The following is a 20,471-nucleotide window of genomic DNA, read 5'->3' as shown; positions in this document are numbered from 1 at the left end:
GTAAAATATTCTTGCAATTCTTTCTTACAATCTTACTACTCAATTTTTTTTTTAATCTGGAGGTATGTAAAAATTCTTTGAGGACCAGAATATTTAAAAGATCTTGACATTTGAATCAGTGGAATAATTTATTCATATAATTTAACAAAGTTCCTGACATATAGAAGATACTAAGTAGCCATTATAAAGCAAATTCTTGGGTAACATATAATCTTAGTAGTTAGAGAAAAAATAAAAATACTGAAAAAAATTAGGAAACAAACCCACTTTTATAAAGAAATACAAGCCCTGTTCCCTACCCTCAAATTCCACCACTTGCGTTAACATTGTTCAGTTGCATATCTTCCCATCTTTTCCATGCTTATACAGGCATCTATGTATAAATGTGTATATACATGCATACTTAAAAATTTTTTGATGGCTGAATAATTCTCTGGTATATGGATGTAGACATAGTTCATTCAGATATCTTCCTATTCATATTACTATGCTAAAATTAAAATTCTGTTCTTGTTATATAAGATACATAATTTTATATGTAGAAATTTTTTTTTTATTTGGCCATCTTCAGTTATAGCATAAGCAAACTTATAGCCATCCTTTTAGAAACATTTATCTGACAGCTTAAAATAGCTTTGGAAAGCTGGGTATACCAAGAGGAGTTCTTCAAATTCAGAGTCCTTAACTTGGCATCCAATACCTGGAATCAATCAGAATACTCTGAAGTTGTATGCCAAATTGTTTGTGTGTGATATACATGGCTGCATTTTTCTAGGAAGGGGGAGTGGTCATAGTTTTATCATTGTATCATGGGAGTCTGTCACCTCCCAAGAAGGTTAAGAGCCACTGAGATGCACTCTCTCAATTGAGAACTGCCTTTATTAAATTTGAAGAGCAATGTTGAATAGCTTAACCAAAAAGTTGTCTCCTAAAAGTTGGAGGGTTGTTGTTTGAATAGAATTTTTATAAATTGTAGAATCCTGGAGGTTGAAAAATAGAGCAACATACCTCATTTTCTGAATCTTTTGCATACAGTTTTAAAGACAGCCCTCTAGTTAATAATATTGGCATAGAAATGATACATAAGCTATAGAGGATAAGCATGATTATGTTTGTATGATCATTTGTTTTTCCCTTGAGGAGAGAGTATTGTGTGGAATAAACAGCAGGATGGTGAGATAATCCATCATTTTGAAACCTGTTCTCTGGTGATGGATGGATAGATTGGTAAAGTAACTCACATTTTTTTCCCAGGTTATTAACAGATCATTGAGCATTGTCGTTAATAAAGCAATGGAATGTTTTTGTGTCCTTGCCTGTGTTATTCCTCAGGTTGTGACAGGAGAAGACTTTTAATTTGGGAATAACTTCTTACTAAAACATATATATACACATATGCATATATATACATATATATGTATGTTTTATAAATATATTTCTATATTACACAAATGTGTGTGTATGTGTGTGTGTATATATATACATATATATGTATATATATATATATAAATGGAGCATTTATTGTGACTCTCAGGAATATATTAGAATTATATTGGCTCCCCAAATTAACGTAGTTTGAGTTTTTATTTTAGTAATAGCCTCCTTCAATGGTAGAACTTCAGATACTAGATTATCCTCACACATAGATACAAAAACCCACCCAGTTATTTTCTCCGCAGGTTACATAATACATACTGCTCCAGATATTAAAATAATTCTAATAACTTATAGTAGAGTCAAAGGTGGCTGACTTCATAGGGGGCAAGAATGATAATTTAAGTCCAGTGTTTGGAGCTGAGATTTTAGTTTGATTAAATTGAAAGGTAACACTGTGTTATTACATAGACTCACTTTTTAAGGATCATTCAAAGCAATTCTTGAACTATCTCTTTGGAACCAATGTATTATTGTGCAAGTGTAATACAAATAGTATGTGAAGTGGGTCTATTTTCAAGCCAATTCAAAAAATAATCCTGAAGGCAGCCAAATTACAAAGATCTAAGGCTTTACTTGTTGGCAAGTACAAGTCTATGTTAGATATCTGGATTTCCATGTGTTCTCTGCTCTTTCTGTTTAAGTTGTTTTTTGTTCCAAAGGGATCCAATTAGCGTAATTGCATAGAATTTTAATGAGGCTGTTCATTTCCAACTTTTTCATCAATTTGCTTTCTACTTTGGTAGGGAATGCTCAAAAAACTGTTTTTGTAAAATTCCTTGTCTTGTTTCATGAAAGTTACAAGGTTTCCCATATGTTACAAAAATACTAGTCTCAGAAGTAGATTCCAGTTCTAGCTCTATTGTGTTATTTGCATGAACTTGAACATGTCATTTAAATTCTCAGAGCCTCTGTTGTTTCACCTGTGTAACGGAAATGGTGATTAAATCTAATCCTAACTCCTGCCCTGGGCTACTGTGAGACTCAATTCTAATGATGTTAGGGAAAGCGCATTGAAGATTGTCCAACACCAAGTAGAGTATTACAACATAAAAGTTGTATGACTTCATAGTCTTGGTATTTGGAATTCATGTTTTTGTAATTACTGAAACATACAGACTCTTCATTCACTTTACACAAGCAAGATCTGGTATTTAGAATTTAGTTTTATAATTATAAAAAAAATTTAAAAAAATATAAAAAAGAAAAAGGGAACCTGGATGGCTCAGTGGGTTAAAGCCTCTGCTTTCGGCTCAGGTCGTGATCCCAGGGTCCTGGGATCGAGTCCCGCATCGGGCTCTCTGCTCGACAGGGAGCCTGCTACCTCCTCTCTCTCTGCCTGCCTCTCTGCCTACGTGTGATCTCTGTCAAATAAATAAATAAATAATCTTTAAAAAAAATATAAAAAAAATAGAATTTAGTTTTATAATTAAATTACCTTATAGTATGTCTAGTGATAGGTATATTTGCTTTATAAAATGCAGTCCTCCCTGTCTCCTGTAGTTTCTAGTACATAGCCCTTTACAAAATGGGTATGCCATAATTTTTTCCCTTTCTATTGAATTTGATATAGTTTACTTATATGTAGTTAAATGCTTTGATAGAACTGCTTGGAACTTTGGCTGGCATACAGTAGGTGCTTAATAAATTACTTATTTAAAAAATCGGGGGGCACCTGGGTGGCTCAGTGGGTTAAGCCTCTGCCTTCAGCTCAGGTCATGATCTAAGGGTCCTGGGATTGAGCCCCACATCAGGCTCTCTGCTCAGCAGGGAGCCTGCTTCCCCCTCTCTCTCTGCCTGCCTCTCTGCCTACTTGTTATCTCTATCTGTGAAATAAATAAATAAAATCTTTTAAAAAATAAAAAATTGGATTAGAACTTACCTTTGAAAGAAATTAAATATTGCAGGAAAGAAATTAAATATTGCAGGACAGAAACTATTTTTTTCATGTACTAGAGAAATGATTTGTGAAAAAGAACTCTTTGTTGGAGCTGAAATAATTAATACAGCTTTTAGCCATTCCTCTCCCTTACTTCTCTATCCTTTGATGCCTCAACCTCTCTCCTCTTCTTTCAAACCTCCCCAAATTAGGCAAGTAGATTCTCACCCAATGTAATGAAATAGACTAAGTTTTGTCCAAAAAATGCCATTTCTGTGTGGTAAAACTTCACTGATTTTAATCTCACCAAGTCAAGATTCATAATAATTTGAATGTTTTTACTTTGTACTCTAAACAGTTTGCTAAACAAATGAATAGCATAAACAGGAAAGTGCATGTAGCCTACTCAAGAAACCAAACTAATTTCAGCTGTTTGTAAATGACTCCTGCAGTCTTTAATTCATGCACACTTGGAAGTCATAAACCTGTCATTTATAATTTACACTTACACTGGTATTCCTACATTATTTCAAACAAATGCACATGTATTTGTAAACAGCCATATCTTTCAACTTTTTGCATTTTTTAGTTTTTATTTATTTACTTAAAAGATTTTATTTATTTATTTATTTGACAGATCACAGGCAGAGAGAGAGAGGAAGGGAAGCAGGCTCCCTGCTGAGCAGAGAGCCCTATGCAGGGCTGTATCCCAGGACCCTGAGATCATGACCTGAGTGCAAAGCAGAGGCTTTAACCCACTGAGCCACCCAGGCACCCCTAATTTTTATTTAAATTTTAGTGAACATGCAGTGCAATATTCGTTTCACGGGTCCAATTCAGTGATTCATCACTTACATAATACCCAGTGCTCATCACTACAAGTGCCCTCTATTAAAGAGGTCCATCATCTAGCCCATCCCCCACCCACCTCCCTTCATCAACCCTCAGTTTGTTCTCTATTGTTAAGAATCTCTTATGGCTTGTTTCCCTCTCTACTTCCCTCCCCTCCCCCATCTGGAGTTTTTAAAAAGAAAAATGGGATTCACAGTGTGGCTGTTTTTCTTTTGACTCTATTATAATTTGAAAATACTCATTCTTGAATCTATATAGTCATGGTCCTATATGCATAGACCCATATTCTTCAGGTACATTTAAAAATAGAAGGAAGGGGCGCCTGGGTGGCTCAGTGGGTTAAAGCCTCTGCCTTCGGCTCAGGTCATGATCCCAGGGTCCTGGGATCGAGCCCCGCATCGGGCTCTCTGCTCAGCGGGGAGCCTGCTTCCTCCTCTCTCTCTCTGCCTGCCTCTCTGCCTACTTGTGATCTCTCTCTCTCTCTCTCTCTGTCAAATAAAAATAAAAATCTAAAATAAATAAATAAATAAATAAATAAATAAAAAATAGAAGGAATTGGGGCGCCTGGGTGGCTCAGTGGGTTAAGCCTCTGCCTTCGGCTCAGATCATGGTCTCAGGGTCCTGGGATCCAGCCCCGCATCAGCTCTCTGCTCAGCAGGGAGCCTGCTTCTTCCTCTCTCTCTGCCTGCCCCTTGCTACTTGTGATATCTGCCTGTCAAATAAGTAAATAAAAAATCTTTAGAAAAAAAAAAGTTTGAACTTTATAAAAAAAAAGAAGGAATTAACTCTGAAATAGGCTTTTGAATAATACACATTTATTGCATGAACAATAATCTTGGTCCTAATTTTATGTTTTAATGTATCCTGAGAGGTAGCACCGTGTAGTTGTTAAAGAGTAGAGGCTTTTTTTTTTTTTAAGATTTTATTTATTTATTTGACAGAGAGAGAGAGGGAACACAAGCAGGGGGAGTAGGAGTGGGAGAAGCAGGCTCCCCGCTGAGCCCGATGCGGGACTCGATCCCAGGACCCTGAGATCATGACCTGAGCCGAAGGCAGACGCTTAAAGCCTGAGCCACCCAGGTGCCCCTAAAGAGTAGAGGCTCTTAAACCAGACTTTCGGTTTGAATCCTGGCTCTGCCACTTACCTAACTGGTTAAATCCTTTGTTTTATCAGTTTCCTGCCTTATAAAAAGGGAGTTACAATAGTATCTACCTCTTAGGGTTGTTAGGAGCTTTAGGGAAGTATTTGCTAAGCTCTCAGAACAGTACCTGGCACATGTAAGCACAGCATGAGCCTTTGTTATATAAAGTGAAATAATTTCGAAACTGTATTAATTTTCTTGGGCATATATGAATTCACATTCTTTGGTATACTGGAGTGTTCCTAAATGCCTAATGAATTGAGAGCCAAACTTCTGACTTTAGTGATTTTGAAATCTGAACTTTACTGTCAGCCTGTAGTATTCTTGCAGAGGTTGATGGACCAGTATTAGAGCTGCCACTGTCTGAAATCTAGTGCAGTATACCTATTCCCCTCACTGGAATTAGCTTTCTTATTTGTCCCTTCTTTTGTGAGCTTAGATGTATTTGTTTCAACAAGAAAATACAGATGAAAACAAGCATTAATTTTCATTGTACTCCTAAAGTAGAAATAAAAACCACTGTAGAGTGTCTTTCTAGGATATGAGTATTTTAGTGCTTGAAATGGGCTGTTACAGATACATCAAGTATGCATCAGAAGAACTTGGTTATCTGTTTCTACATTTTTTTTATTTTTATTTTTTAATTTTTTATTTTCAGCGTAACAGTATTCATTGTTTTTGCACCACACCCAGTGCTCCATGCAATCAGTGCCCTCCCTAATACCCAACACCTGGTTCCCCCAACCTCCCACCCCCCCGCCCCTTCAAAACCCTCAGGTTGTTTTTCAGAGTCCATTGTCTCTCATTGTTTACCTCCCCTTCCAATTTCCCTCAACTCCCTTCTCCTCTCCATCTCCCCATGTTCTCAATGTTATTTGTTATGCTCCACAAATAAGTGAAACGATATAATTGACTCTCTCTGCTCGACTTATTTCACTCAGCATCATCTCTTCCAGTCCCGTCCATGTTGCTACAAAAGTTGGGTATTCATCCTTTCTGATGGAGGCATAGTACTCCATAGTGTATATCGACCACATCTTCCTTATCCATTCGTCTGTTGAAGGGCATCTTGGTTCTTTCCATAGTTTGGTCACCGTGGCCATTGCTGCTATAAACATTGGGGTACAGATGGCCCATCTTTTCATTACATCTGTATCCTTGGGGTAAATACCCACTAGTGCAATTGCAGGGTCGTAGGGAAACTCTATTTTTAATTTCTTGAGGAATCTCCACACTGTTCTCCAAAGTGGCTACACCAACTTGCATTCCCAACAACAGTGTAAGAGGGTTCCCCTTTCTCCACATCCTCTCCAACACAGGTTGTTTCCTGTCTTGCTAATTTTGGCCATTCTAACTGGTGTAAGGTGATATCTCAGTGTGGTTTTGATTTGAATCTCCCTGATGGCTAGTGATGATGAACAATTTTTCATGTGTCTGGTAGCCATTTGTATGTCTTCATTGGAGAAGTGTCTGTTCATACCTTCTGACCATTTTTTGACATGATTATCAGTTTTCTGTGTGTTGAGTTTGAGGAGTTCTTTATAGATCCTGGATATCAACCTTTTGTCTGTACTGTCATTTGCAAATATCTTCTCCCATTCCATGGGTTGCCTCTTTGTTTTGTTGACTGTTTCCTTGGCTGTGCAGAAGCTTTTGATCTTGATGAAGTCCCAAAAGTTCATTTTCGCTTTTGTTTCCTTCGCCTTTGGAGACATATCTTGAAAGAAGTTGCTGTGGCTGATGTCAGAGAGGTTACTGCCTATGTTCTCTTCTAGGATTCTGATGGATTCCTGTCTCACATTGAGGTCTTTTATCCATTTCGATTTTACCTTTGTGTACGGTGTAAGAGAATGGTCGAGTTTCATTCTTCTACATATAGCTGTCCAATTTTCCCAGCACCATTTATTGAAGAGACTGTCTTTTTTCCACTGGATATTTTTTCCTGTTTTGTCGAAGATTATTTGACCGTAGAGTTGAGGATCCATATCTGGGCTCTCTACTCTGTTCCACTGGTCTATGTGTCTGTTTTTATGCCAGTACCATGCTGTCTTGGTGATCACAGCTTTGTAGTAAAGCTCGAAATCAGGTAACGTGATGCCACCAGTTTTATTTTTGTTTTTCAACATTTCCTTAGCGATTCGGGGTCTCTTCTGATTCCATACAAATTTTAGGATTATTTGCTCCAGCTCTTTGAAAAATACTGGTGGAATTTTGATCGGAATGGCATTAAAAGTATAGATTGCTCTAGGCAGTATAGACATTTCAACAATGTTTATTCTTCCGATCAAAGAGCATGGAATGGTCTTCCATCTTTTTGTGTCTTCTTCAATTTCTTTTAGGAGTGTTCTATAGTTCCTCGAGTACAGATCCTTAACCTCTTTGGTTAGGTTTATTCCCAGGTATCTTATGGTTCTTGGTGCTATAGTAAATGGAATCGATTCTCTAATTTGCCTTTCTGTATTTTCATTGTTAGTGTAGAAGAAAGCCACTGATTTCTGGACATTGACTTTGCATCCTGCCACGTTACTGAATTGCTGTATGAGTTCTAGTAGTTTGGGAGTGGAGTCTTTCGGGTTTTCCATATAAAGAATCATGTCATCTGCGAAGAGAGAGAGTTTGACTTCTTCCTTGCCAATTTGGATACCATTTATTTCTCTTTATTGTCTGATTGCTGTTGCTAGGACTTCTAATACTATGTTGAACAAGCGTGGTGAGAGTGGGAATCCTTGTCGTGTTCCTGATCTCAACGGGAAGGCTGCGAGCTTTTTCCCATTGAGGGTGATATTTGCTGTGGGTCGTTCATAGATAGATTTTATGAAGTTGAGGAATGTTCCCTCTATCCCTATACTTTGAAGTGTTTTAATCAGGAACGGATGCTGGATTTTGTCAAATGCTTTTTCTGCATCAATTGAGAGGGCCATGTGGTTCTTCTCTCTTCTCTTATTGATTTGTTCTGTCACATTGATTGATTTGCAAATGTTGAACCATCCTTGTAACCCAGGGATGAATCCCACCTGGTCATGGTGGATAATTTTTTTTTTTAAAGATTTTATTTATTTGCCAGAGAGAGAGAGAGAGAGAGAGAGAGAGTACACACAAGCAGGCAGAGAGGCAGGCAGAGGCAGTGAGAGAAGGAGGCTCCCTGCTGAGCAAGGAGCCCAATGCGGGACTCGATCCCAGGACCCTGGAACCATGACCTGAGCCGAAGGCAGCAGCTCAACCAACTGAGCCACCCAGGCATCCCAGTGGATTATCTTTTTCGTGTGCTGTTGGATCCTGTTTGCTAGGATCTTGTTGAGAATCGTAGCATCCATATTCATCAGGGATATTGGTCTGAAATTCTCCTTTTTCGTAGGGTCTTTGCCTGGTTTGGGGATCAGGATAATGCTGCCTTCCTAAAAAGAGTCTGGAAGTTTTCCTTCTGCTTCAATTTTTTGAAACAGCTTCAGGAGAATAGGTGTTATTTCTTCTTTGAAAGTTTGGTAGAGTTCCCCAGGGAATCCGTCAGGTCCTGGACTCTTGTTTTTTGGAAGGTTTTTGATCACTGCTTCAATCTCGTTACTAGATATCGGTCTATTCAGGTTGTCAGTTTCTTCCTGGTTCAATTTTGGGAGTTTATAGTTTTCCAGGAATGCATCCATTTCATCTAGGTTGCTTAGCTTATTGGCATATAACTGTTGATAATAACTTCTGATGATTATTTCTACTTCCTTGGTGTTAGTTGTGATCTCTCCCTTTTCATTCATAATTTTATTAATTTGGGCTTTCTCTCTTTTCTCTTGGATTCGTGTGGCCAATGGTTTATCGATCTTATTGATTCTTTCAAAAAACCAGCTTCTAGTTTCATTGATACGTTCTACTGTATCTCTGGTTTCTACCTCATTGATCTCTGCCCTAATCTTGATTATTTCCCTTCTTGTGTGTGGAGTTGGTTTGATTTGTTGTTGATTCTCCAGTTCTTTAAGGTGTAGAGACAGCTGCTGTATTCTGGATTTTTCAGTTTTTTTGAGGGACGCTTGGATGGCTATGTATTTCCCCCTTAGGACCGCCTTTGCTGTATCCCATAGGTTTTGGACCGAAGTGTCTTCATTCTCATTGGTTTCCATGAATTGTTGAAGTTCTTCTTTGATCTCCTGGTTGATCCAAGCATTCTTAGGCAAGGTTGTCTTTAGCTTCCAGGTGTTTGAGTTCCTTCCAAACTTTTCCTTGTGATTGAGTTCCACTTTCAAAGCATTGTGATCTGAGAATATGCAGGGAATAATCTCAGTCTTTTGGTATTGGTTGAGTCCTGATTTGTGACCCAGTATGTGGTCTATTCTGGAGAAGGTTCCACTTGAGAAGGTGCACTTGAGAAGAATGAGTATTCTGTTGTTTTAGGGTGGAATGTTCTGTATATATCTATGAGGTCCATCTGGTCCCATGTGTCATTCAATGCTCTTGTTTCTTTATTGATTTTCTGCTTGGATGATCTATTAGTGAGAGAGGCGTGTTAAGATCTCCTACTATTAATGTATTCATGTCAATATGACTCTTTATCTTGATTAATAGTTTTCTTATGTAATTGGCTGCTCCCATATTGGGGGCGTAGATATTTATAATTAATAGTTCTCTTATGTAATTGGCTGCTCCCATATTGGGGGCATAGATATTTACAATTGTTAGATCATCTTGGTGGATAGTCCCTTTAAGAATGATGTAGTGTCCTTCTGTATCTCTGACTACAGTCTTTAGTTTAAAATCTAATTTTTCTGATATGAGAATCGGTACCCCGGCCTTCTTTTGAGGCCCATTGGCATGAAAGATGCTTCTCCATCCCTTCACTTTCAGTCTGGGTGTATCTTTAGGTTCAAAATGGGTCCCTTGTAGACAACATACGGATGGGTCCTGTCTTTTTATCCAGTCTGCAACCCTCTGTCATTTTATGGGCGCATTTAGACCATTCACATAGAGAATGATTATTGAGAGATACGTTTTTATTGATATCGTGTTACCTTTGAAGTCTTTCTTTCTGTCGATTGTCTCTATATTTCTGTTCAATGATATTTTTAGGATTTTTTCTCTTTTATAGAACCCCCCTTAATATTTCCTGCAGTGTCGGCTTGGTGGTTGCATCGTCTTTTAAGCCTTGCCGGTCTTAGAAACTCTTTATCTCTCCATCCATTTTGAATGTCAGTCTTGCTGGATAAAATATTCTTGGCTGCATGTTCTTGTCATTTAGTGCCCTGAATATATCTTGCCAGCCCTTTCTGGCTTGCCAGGTCTCTGTGGACAGGTCTGACGTTATTCTGATGGGCTTTCCTCTGTATGTAAGGAGCTTCTTTGTCCTAGCTGCTTTCAAGAGGGTCTGTCTACAATTATAATTCTTCATTCTTACTATCAGGTGTCTCGAGGACTTTCGAGAATCTATAATCTTGGGGGGAAACCATTCTGTCTCTAGTATATGAATGTTGGTTCCATTCGTGAGATTGGGAAAATTTTCATGGAATACTTGTTCCACTATATCTTCTAGACTTCTTTCTTTCTCCTCCCCTTCAGTTATTCCAATAATTCTGATGTTGGAATGTTTCATGGCATCATTTATTTCCCTGATTCTGTTTTTGTGGCTTCTAAGCAGTTGTTCCAGGCTTCCTCCTGATCCTTTCTCTCTATCTGTTTGTCCTCCAGATCACTAATTCTGTCTTCTGTCTCAGTTACCCTAGCTTTTAGAGAATTTAGATTAGATTGGAACTCATTGAGGGTATTTTGAACCTCATCCCTGCTGGCTTTCAGTTCTGCCCTAACACTGTGAACATCATCCCTGGTGGCTTTTAGTTCTGCCCTAATCAATTCCATTTGGTCATCCATGGCTTTCTCCAACCTAGCTATTGCCTGGATAATTGTTAGCTTGAATTCCCTTTCTGACATATTGTCTATGTCAATAGCTGTTAACTCTGTTGCAGAAGGCCCATCCTCTGTATTTTTCTTCTGTTGGGGTTTCCTCCTCCTAGTCATTTTGGTGAGAGATGGCTGAACAGATGTAGCTGGATGTATCGACCGTAGTGGAGTCAAGGTGCACCCTGGAATGCTTCTGAGCAATCAGGATTCCCCACCCAAATGAGAGAAAAAAGAAAAGAAAAAGGAAAAAAAAGAGAGAGAGAGACAGGGAAAAAAAGAGAAGATAAAAGATAAGGCTCAGCCCAAATGGGCCCCAAGGTAAGATTTATGAAGTATACAAACAAAAACAGACAAACAAAAAGACTGATAAAAGTATATGCTGAGAAAAAAAATGTATATATATAAAAGCAAAAAAAAGGAAGAACCTCATCAAAAAGAACCCCAAGTATAAGATTTATATATTATCAGGGCAAGCACAAATACACAGAAACACTGGTGGAAGAAAAAGATGGGAGTGTGGTTATAGATATTCAGTGTGGGCGAGGAAGGTTATTTTGATTCTTCCTGGATGTGTCTTGATATCTTTGTTAATGGACTCAACTTTCCTACGATAAAGAGGGATTAAAAATTGGTTTACCTATAGGGGTAGCATTGATTGGGGAAAGGGGATTACCTTGAAGTTTAACTCTATATGAATACTAGAAAATTAAAATAAAAAAAGAATAAACTAGACTAAACTAAACTAAAATTAAAAAAAAAATTAAAAAAATTGAGAAGCAAAAGAAAAACACGGGTATATGTATCAAAAAGTTCAGGTTAAAAGGTTATTATAGAGGGGCACCTGGGTGGCTCAGTGGGTTAAGCCTCTGCCTTCGGCTCTGGTCATGATCCCAGGGTCCTCGCCCACATCAGGCTCCCTGCCTCAGTGGAGAGCCTGCTTCTCCCTCTCTCTCTGCCTGCCGCTCTGCCTTCTTGTGCTCTCCTCCATCTCTCTGTCCAATAAATAAATTAAAAAAAATAAAAAAGTTTATTATAGAATTTGATATACTGGACATCTCATTGTGATGGTAAGTAGGTTAAAAAATTATCTATATATATAAGAAAATGAACCAGAGTAGTGGGAACGAGTTAAAAATAAAAGTTGTATCTATGAAGTCGTGGTGGTTGTTCTCTTGTCATGTTTTTTTTTTCCTTTTTTTTTTTGTTGGTTTTCTGGGGGAGGTGCCTGCCACTTGGGTTTTCAGTCACTGATGTACCCTGAGTTAAGTCCTCCCACCCCCCTCAAGGGGGTGGGCTGTGAGGAAACTGGTGTTTCAGGCTTTTTGTTCTCTGGAAGTTTTTATGTTTGTTCATTTGTTTTCTCTTGCCTTGACAGCTTTTGATGGTTTTTGGAGGTTTAGAGGAAAGCAGACTGCACCCCACCCTCCCTCTCAGAGAGAAGCCTCAGTGTGCTCCCCTGTGGGTGCTGCAGCCCCTCGGCTGCTGGCAGAGAAGGTTCTGAGTCACGGTCCCTGGGGATGCAGGGTCTCCTGCTTGTACGAAAAACCACGGCAGCGGCGGCTGTCTGGGCAGCTCCAGACTGCCAGAGAGGTTCCAAGCAGCAATTGCACACTGAGATTTTCCCTCTGGCCCAGGCTGGGAGTGCCTGGTCTTTCTGGGTCCGAGAGTACAGGGCTTCGCGCACCTCTCCCAGGGGCAGGTGTGGGGTGCGCGCGTCTCAGGCTCTGATAGCACAGCGTGGCGTTCTGCCATCTGGGGAGGCTCCCCGCCCTTCACAGGAGCCGGACCCCATGTGTTCTCAGGCGTGCTGGAGGCTCAGGGACCAAGACCTGGTTTCTCCGCCTCACTCTCTCTAGTTCAGTGCCAGGGGTGGCTGTTCTGGTTCTGGGGGCTTTTGTTAAATGGAAGTTGGCTTATTATGTGTTTGTGATTTAAGGACCATGGAAATCGTAATTTTATTTTTTTATTTTTAAAGATTTATTTACTTGAGAGAGAGAAAGAATGAGCATGGGGGAGTGCAGAGGGAGAGAGAAATCCAGGCAGAATGTGGATCCCCACTCCGGTCTTGATCTCACAAGGCTGAGATCACAACCTGAGCCGAAAAAGAGTTGGAATCTTAACTGACTGCTCCACCCAGGTGCCTGGGAAAACATAATTTTAGATGTCTTGTTTGGAAGAAAAAATAGTGTCTAATGTATATGAGCTCTAATTCTCTATGGTTCTAGGCTTTTATGTATTTTTTAAAGATTTTATTTATTGGAGACAGAGAGAGAAAAAAGGGAGAAAGAGGCAGGAGCAAACTCCCTGCTGAGCACAGAGCCTACTGTGGGGCTTAATCCTAGAACCCTAAAATCATGACTGCAGCTGAAGCAAACACTTGCTTAACTGACTGAGCCACTCACGTGCCCCAGTTTTTATCTATTTTTAAGAGACTTTTAACTCTAGAGAACAAACTGAGGGTTGATGGAGGGAGGTGGGTGGAGGATGGGCTAAATGGGTGATAGGTATTATGGAGGGCACTTGTGATGAGCACTGGGTGTTGTATCTAAGTGACGAATCACTAAATTCTACACCTGAAATCAATTTTACCATATAACTAGAATTTAAAAACTTGAAATTTAAAAAGGTGTATTTTCTTAAAAAAAAGAAAACAAAACAAAAATTTATTTGAGAGAGAGACAGCATGAGAGGGAAGAAGGTCAGAGGGAGAAGCAGACTCCCTGTGCAGCTGGGAGCCCAATGCAGAACTCAGTCCCAGGACTCCGGGATCACCACCTAAGCTGAAGGCAGTCACTTAACCAACCGAGCCACCCAGGCACCCTTGATAGCTCTAAAGATTTTTTTATTTGACAGAGACCTAGAGAGAGAGCACAAGTAGGCAGAATAGCAGGCAGAGGGAGAGGGAGAAGCAGTCTCTCTGCCAAGCAGGGAGCCTGATGTGGGGCTTGATCTGAGACTCCAGGATCATGACCCGAGTCAAAGGCAGTCACTTAACCAACTGAGCCTCCGAGGCACCCCAAAAAAGGTGAATTTCCAACAATGTATGTATTAAGCATAGGATTTTGTTTATTCTTGCTATTTTCTTAACTTGGTACTGTACACTTTCTGGTTATAGGTTGTAGCAAGCTGACTTTTTTTTTTTAAAGGAAATAATTTTACTTCTTTTTCTGTTTACCAAAATAATCCATGCTTAGGTTAAGAAATTTAGACAATATGGAGGTATGAAGAACATAAAAAATAAATTGATGAAATGATTTTTATCAGAATTACTTTCATTTTCGTTTGGTTTTAAAAAGGCTATTGTGGGACGCCTAGGTAGCTAGCTTAGTTGGTTAAGATCTGTGTTCAGCTGAGGTCATGATTCCAGGGTCCAGGGAACCAGCCCTACTCTGGCTCCTTGTTCAGCTGGAGGTCTGTTTCTCCCTCCTACTCTGCTCCTCCCCACCACCACCACCGCTATCTTCCCCCTTGCCCCCGCTCTCACTCTCACTTGCTCTCACTCTCTCAAATAAATAAAAATCTTAAAAAAATAAAATGGCTTTTGTAAGGTTCTTCATCTTTACTTTGACTCTAACTTTACTTAGCATCCCAGCCTTACTTTTGTACATAGTGTCAACACTACTTTAATGCCAGGAAACTAAATTCCTTCAGATTGCTCAGTATAGTAAAAATCATTTTGGAAATGAATTTGTTGTTTTCTTAAGTTTGACAATTCCAAAGTTTTCTTTTTCCCTACTATGGCTTCTAGTGTCATAAGCACATTTTTGCCTTTTTCAGTATTTACACAGTTTATTGACAAAGGAAGAAGCCAGTCCTTCTAAAATAACTTGATAAAAGCTTGAACTTCCCATGAGAGGAAGAATAACAAGAGTTAATCAACTCTTAATATATAACTCATATATTGGGGAAAGGATAACATTTATTAGTTTTTATTTTTAAAATTTTCAAGTATTACCATAAGGTTCCTGTGAGGACTGTAAGTAAAGAGAGTCATTAAAGTTAAAGAATATTTTTCCCAGATGTAGGATAAGTATAAAGAACAGTTTTGTGGTTATATGTTTGTGTACTACTTTTTACAAGAGTAAAGAACACTAGTTACTATGATTTTGAAATGGAAACTAGAAGTTAAACTGAAATCAACCTTTTCTACATTAGAGATTTTTTAAAAAGGCATAAGAATACAAAAGTTTCTGAGATGTTGGGAACTTAACAGTGGTTCTGATCTCATGTTTTCCTATACACTGAATATGTTCCCTTTGAAACAGATATCTTCCTTGGCTAACAGTTGAGCCCCTAAACCTGTCTTGCAATTATGTACTTTTAATGACAATCACAAGAGGAACCTAGTAAGTGTTCATTGTGTTTGTTACCACCAATACATTTGCAACTTATATACGTTCTTTGATAGCCATATGTATTTTGTCTAAGCACACATACACTCATATACACATGCCCACTGAGGGCATGTTCGGTATGGGTAACAGTTACTGAATTTTTTTACCAGACTTAAAACTAATACTGTTTTTTTACATAAAATATTAAAGGAATATTGGCTATAAACTTGGGCTTTCTGTTCTATCACATGCAAATTTAGAATAAAGATTAGAGTTCATTAAAAAAATACAGAGAGAGGGCATCTGGGTGGCTCATTTGGTTAAGCATCTGCCTTTGGCTGAGGTCATGATCCCAGGGTTCTGGGATCAAGTCCCACATTGGGCTCCCTGCTCCGCGGGGAGTCTCCTTCTCCCCCTGCACTTCCCGCCTGCTCAGGATCTCTCTCTCTCTCATGGTCTCACTCTTTCTCAAATAAATAAAATCTTTTAAAAAAATTTAAATATATGTAGGGGTGCTTAGGTGGCTCATTGGGTTAAGCCTCTGCTTCGGCTCAGGTCATGGTCTCCGGGTCCTGGGATCAAGCCCCACATGGGGCTCTCTGCTCAGCGGGGAGCCTGCTTCCCCCTCTCTGCCTGCCTCTCTGCCTACTTGTGATCTCTCTCTGTCAAATAAATGAATAAAATCTTTTTAAAAATTATATACTTATATATAAATATAAAATATATTTAGTATGCATATATATTTTATATTTATATATTTTATATAAACTATTAAATATAAATTATATCCATACATAAATTATTTATATAAATATATTTATATATTCATACACAAATTATTTATATATTTATATATTCATGCACATGTTATTTATGATTAATTAACCAATTAATTAATTATTTAATTAATTATTGATTGATTATTAATATTAAATATTATAAATATATGTGTGTGTATACATGTATATACATAGATATGTACATATGTGTGTGTGTATATATATAGAGAGAGATACAGAAAACATTTTACACTAGCTCTTTTTTTTTTTTTTTTTTTTTTTTTTTTTTTTTTTAAAGATTTATTTTATTTATTTGACAGAGAGAGATCACAAGTAAGCAGAGAGGCAGGCAAAGAGAGAGAGGGAGGGAAGCAGGCTTCCTGCTGAGCAGAGAGCCCGATATGGGACTCGATCCCAGGACCCTGAGATCATGACCTGAGCCGAAGGCAGCGGCTTAACCCACTGAGCCACCCAGGCGCCCCTACACTAGCTCTTTTGTAGGTGCCAGGCATACAGAGAAACAGAAGGTTTCTGGTTGGGAGGGATTGTTGAAGAGTGTTGGACAGAGTAGAAAGATAAAATTTAAGAGAGTAATATGTTTTGTGAAGTAAAGAAGATAGGGTAGTATGGCAGGAAGTGACTATAGGCAGTAGGTAAGTGTCCCTTTAGATGCCATGGTGGTCAGGGAAGGCCATTTAGGAGGGTGGTATTTGAATGTAGTGACACCAAAATATGGTAAGGCATAAGCTTTTGGAGATTTGAGGGAAGAGCTTTCTAGGCAGCAGGAACTGTGACAGAGGTCTGAGATGGGTCTTTTGAAATAACAGAAAGTTTAATATGACCAGGACAGAGTGAGCAAGTTAATCAGGAATGGGGTTTGTGACAATGTATCATTTGAGGCCATTGGTAAGCATACAAAATCATTGCCACCTGCTTCTTTATAGCATTGTTATGCCCCAGTAATTTCTCACATTCAAGCTTTCTAGGTTTTGAGATATGATTTCCTGTTTGAGGATTATTATTTTACTTCCGTGGGAAAATACGTATCATCTTTAATTTTCTTATTTGTTTAATATAGTTGTATGATTCAACAGCTTTGATAATAGGATCTCAGCTGAAGGCCTAGAGGACTTCATAAAAAATAAAATGAAATGTTAAATCTAGGACACAGAATGTTCTGTGTATAAAAATAGATTAAATGAGAATAATATATTGAAGTGAACCTTTTTCAGTTTTCCTGTGATCTCCCTCCAAAGCTGTCAGGACCTTTGCCTAATATTTATCTTAAGAAGCAGACAAGGTCTCTTGACACCTTTAGGAGAAATTTTGGTTAAGACAGAGACCCCCCTGTCAGTTTTTCATATATAGAATCCCACATACATGGTTTTATTAATGAAAATATTGCCTTACATTCATGAATTTGGAGAATATTTTCAAAGATTCTTTGTTTTCAATTTCTAAGGCATTAATATGGTTTAGTTTTTAGTCTTGTAGTTTCAAAATTACTCTAAATACATATAAAATAGTTCTTTCATTTTGAAAATACAGAGATTAGATGAAGAGACACTTTGTTTTGTTGGATTTGTCTTGAGAACATTACATCCACACAGTGCATTTCTCTTAATAGTAAGAGACATAGTAACCCTGAAGTCTGTTTCCTTTCTTGTTACATTAGTTTTTAATTAAAAAAAAAAAAAAAACAACTAGTTGAAGGCAATTACTTTCTGTGAAATGTAATGAAGATTTATTTTAGAAGTGACCTTCACTTCATTAGCCAAAGTAGTTATCAGAATTAATAGAATAGTCAAATTATATACTAACTCATAAGTCATCATGAATAGTGTTGTGAAAAGTTCAGCTATTAATGGGTTCCATTGTTTTGCACCTGTGTTAAGAAAATTACAACTACTGATTCCTATCTTGATAGGCACTGAAATTGCTTTTTTATGTAGGATAGGGCTACCAGCCAAAAATTTTCACAACTGTTAATTTATCTGTAATACAATTTAATGTACCAGGGCAAAGTTGAAATTGAGTACAATGTTGATTTGCTCTCTCTCAGTAAAATCGGACTCATTGGAAGCAGTACTCGATTAATTAAAATTCTGTTCGTTTGAATCTTGTTTGGGGTTAAGGACATCAGAGTTAGATTATACTCCAAATATACACAATTATCTGAATAATGTGTTAGAGAGACATTAGATTGCTTTGGTGAATTTTCCTTGAGCTTATTGTAAACAAGTAATTGAAGTGGCAGTTTAATATTTGAAACTTACAGAAAAGAAAAAAAAAGCATATCATTATAGACTCAGTGCTTCATATTTTTCAGGAAGAATTTACATGGATTCCCATGTTCTTTTTAGCTTTAATTACTGTGGGACAAATGAGTAATTTCCTTCCTGCTGAGTTTTGTATTTTTTTACAGTTGCATATATGGGAATAGTAGGTCTCCACCATTCATGTCAGATAGTTGAAGATCTTTAAAAACAAGCTCTAACCATAGCTTTGTGCAGTCAAGCATTACACTCTGTCAGAGCCTATTAAAAGAAAGTGTATTTTGGAAAAAAAAATCTAAGATTTGTGAAGTTAGAAAACAAGTCTTTTTTTTTTTAAATTAATGTGCAGTATAATTATTTTGTATATCTGAAAGTGACATTTTCCCCCTCTAATTTGACAAAAGAAAGACATATTCATAAGTGAGGAAAACTGTCTTTTATTCGGCAGACCCAGATATTAATTTCACATTAATAACCATTGCTTATGTTTCAACTTTGTATTTTCATTTTGTTAATTTCTTAACTCTATCAAACGTCTGAAAAGTGTGAAGAGTATCTATGTATAAATGGTTATTAACTGAAGTATAAGTGTGTTAGCATTTTAAGAGGAATTCAATATAAGGTTTAAATTTTGATTTATCACTGGCTCTCATTTCATAGGTATTTTTTTAATCTAAAAAAAAAACACCTGTAATTTCAGTTACAGATAAATCTAGATTCATAGGCTTTCCCACGATACCACTGTTACTTGTTATGACCCTACTTGTTTTCAAAAAAATAGTGACCACCTCAGAATATCAAAGACCTTTCCCTTTTCCCACATGTTCTATAGCTAATAAAATCAGTGGACACTCTCAAAATTGTACCAATTCTATTAACATCAGCATTTTGCTGTCTTTGATTTCTTTTAGAAGATTCATTTTTAAAATATTAATATATAACGTCCTGAATAATAGTTGTTTAACGTAGAACATTCATGACAAGGCAAATAAAAATATCAAAAGAAAACTTACTGAACAACTGAGGTGTAAGGATTGTGATGCCAAATGTCTGCAAGGACCAGGCAGGTCATAGGAAGTGAAGTGGGCTAGAAGAAGATGGTCAGAGCAGTGGAAACCATGGTGAGGTGTTGAGCACGGGATACATCTAAAGAGAGAAGCTGCTATGTGACTATAAGTCTTGATTATAGGCCTAGTGTTGCCAGATTTTCTGTTTCAAAGAAGACAGAGATCCGGATGATTGTTTATGCCAAAGTAACTTTTTTTCTTTTAAACTGTGAGGTCATATAAAATTTATCTACAAGCAGGTTTATTGCATGGACGTGCAGTTGGTAACTTATAGGTGAATGACAATTTTTATTTGTACATGTCAGAGGATGATATATTTCACCAAATTGAGTTTTTAAAAAATTTATTATAGCCCTTCAAAAATGCCTTTCATTGTATCACTCATAGTTAGCACCTATGGTATGTAGTGAATTTATGCTGTTCATATTACCTCAGAAATCTAGATTTGGATTTTGAGTTACTCTATAAATTGATCACCCTTTAAGGAAACCACAAGCATTCCAGTGGTATTTTTCATCTCACAAATCAACAGTAATTCTGGGATTAACCTTTGACTCTGTCCTGACTACTGTGTTATCTCTTTTCAGTTTCTTAGAGTTGTGCTTTCCTCAGTTTCTACTCTTCTGCCATGGTCAGGTTTATCATTGCTAGCTGTCCTCCTACTCCCACTATCTGTCTCCTTCATCAAACCAACATGGCACTTCCAGTGACATTCTCTTATCTGTCACATCAGATACAAACGCTTTCACTTACCTTTTAACCCCATTCTGTAATAATTTTATCCTTCAGCTCCTTTATGTCATTCCCAGTTTGTTCTTTCTCTTTATTTCTTCC

This window comes from Martes martes, assembly GCF_963455335.1.
Source record: "Martes martes genome assembly, chromosome: X".
NCBI lineage: Eukaryota > Metazoa > Chordata > Mammalia > Carnivora > Mustelidae > Martes > Martes martes.
The sequence above is the reverse complement of the archived record's forward strand: the minus strand, read 5'-3'. Positions refer to the sequence as shown.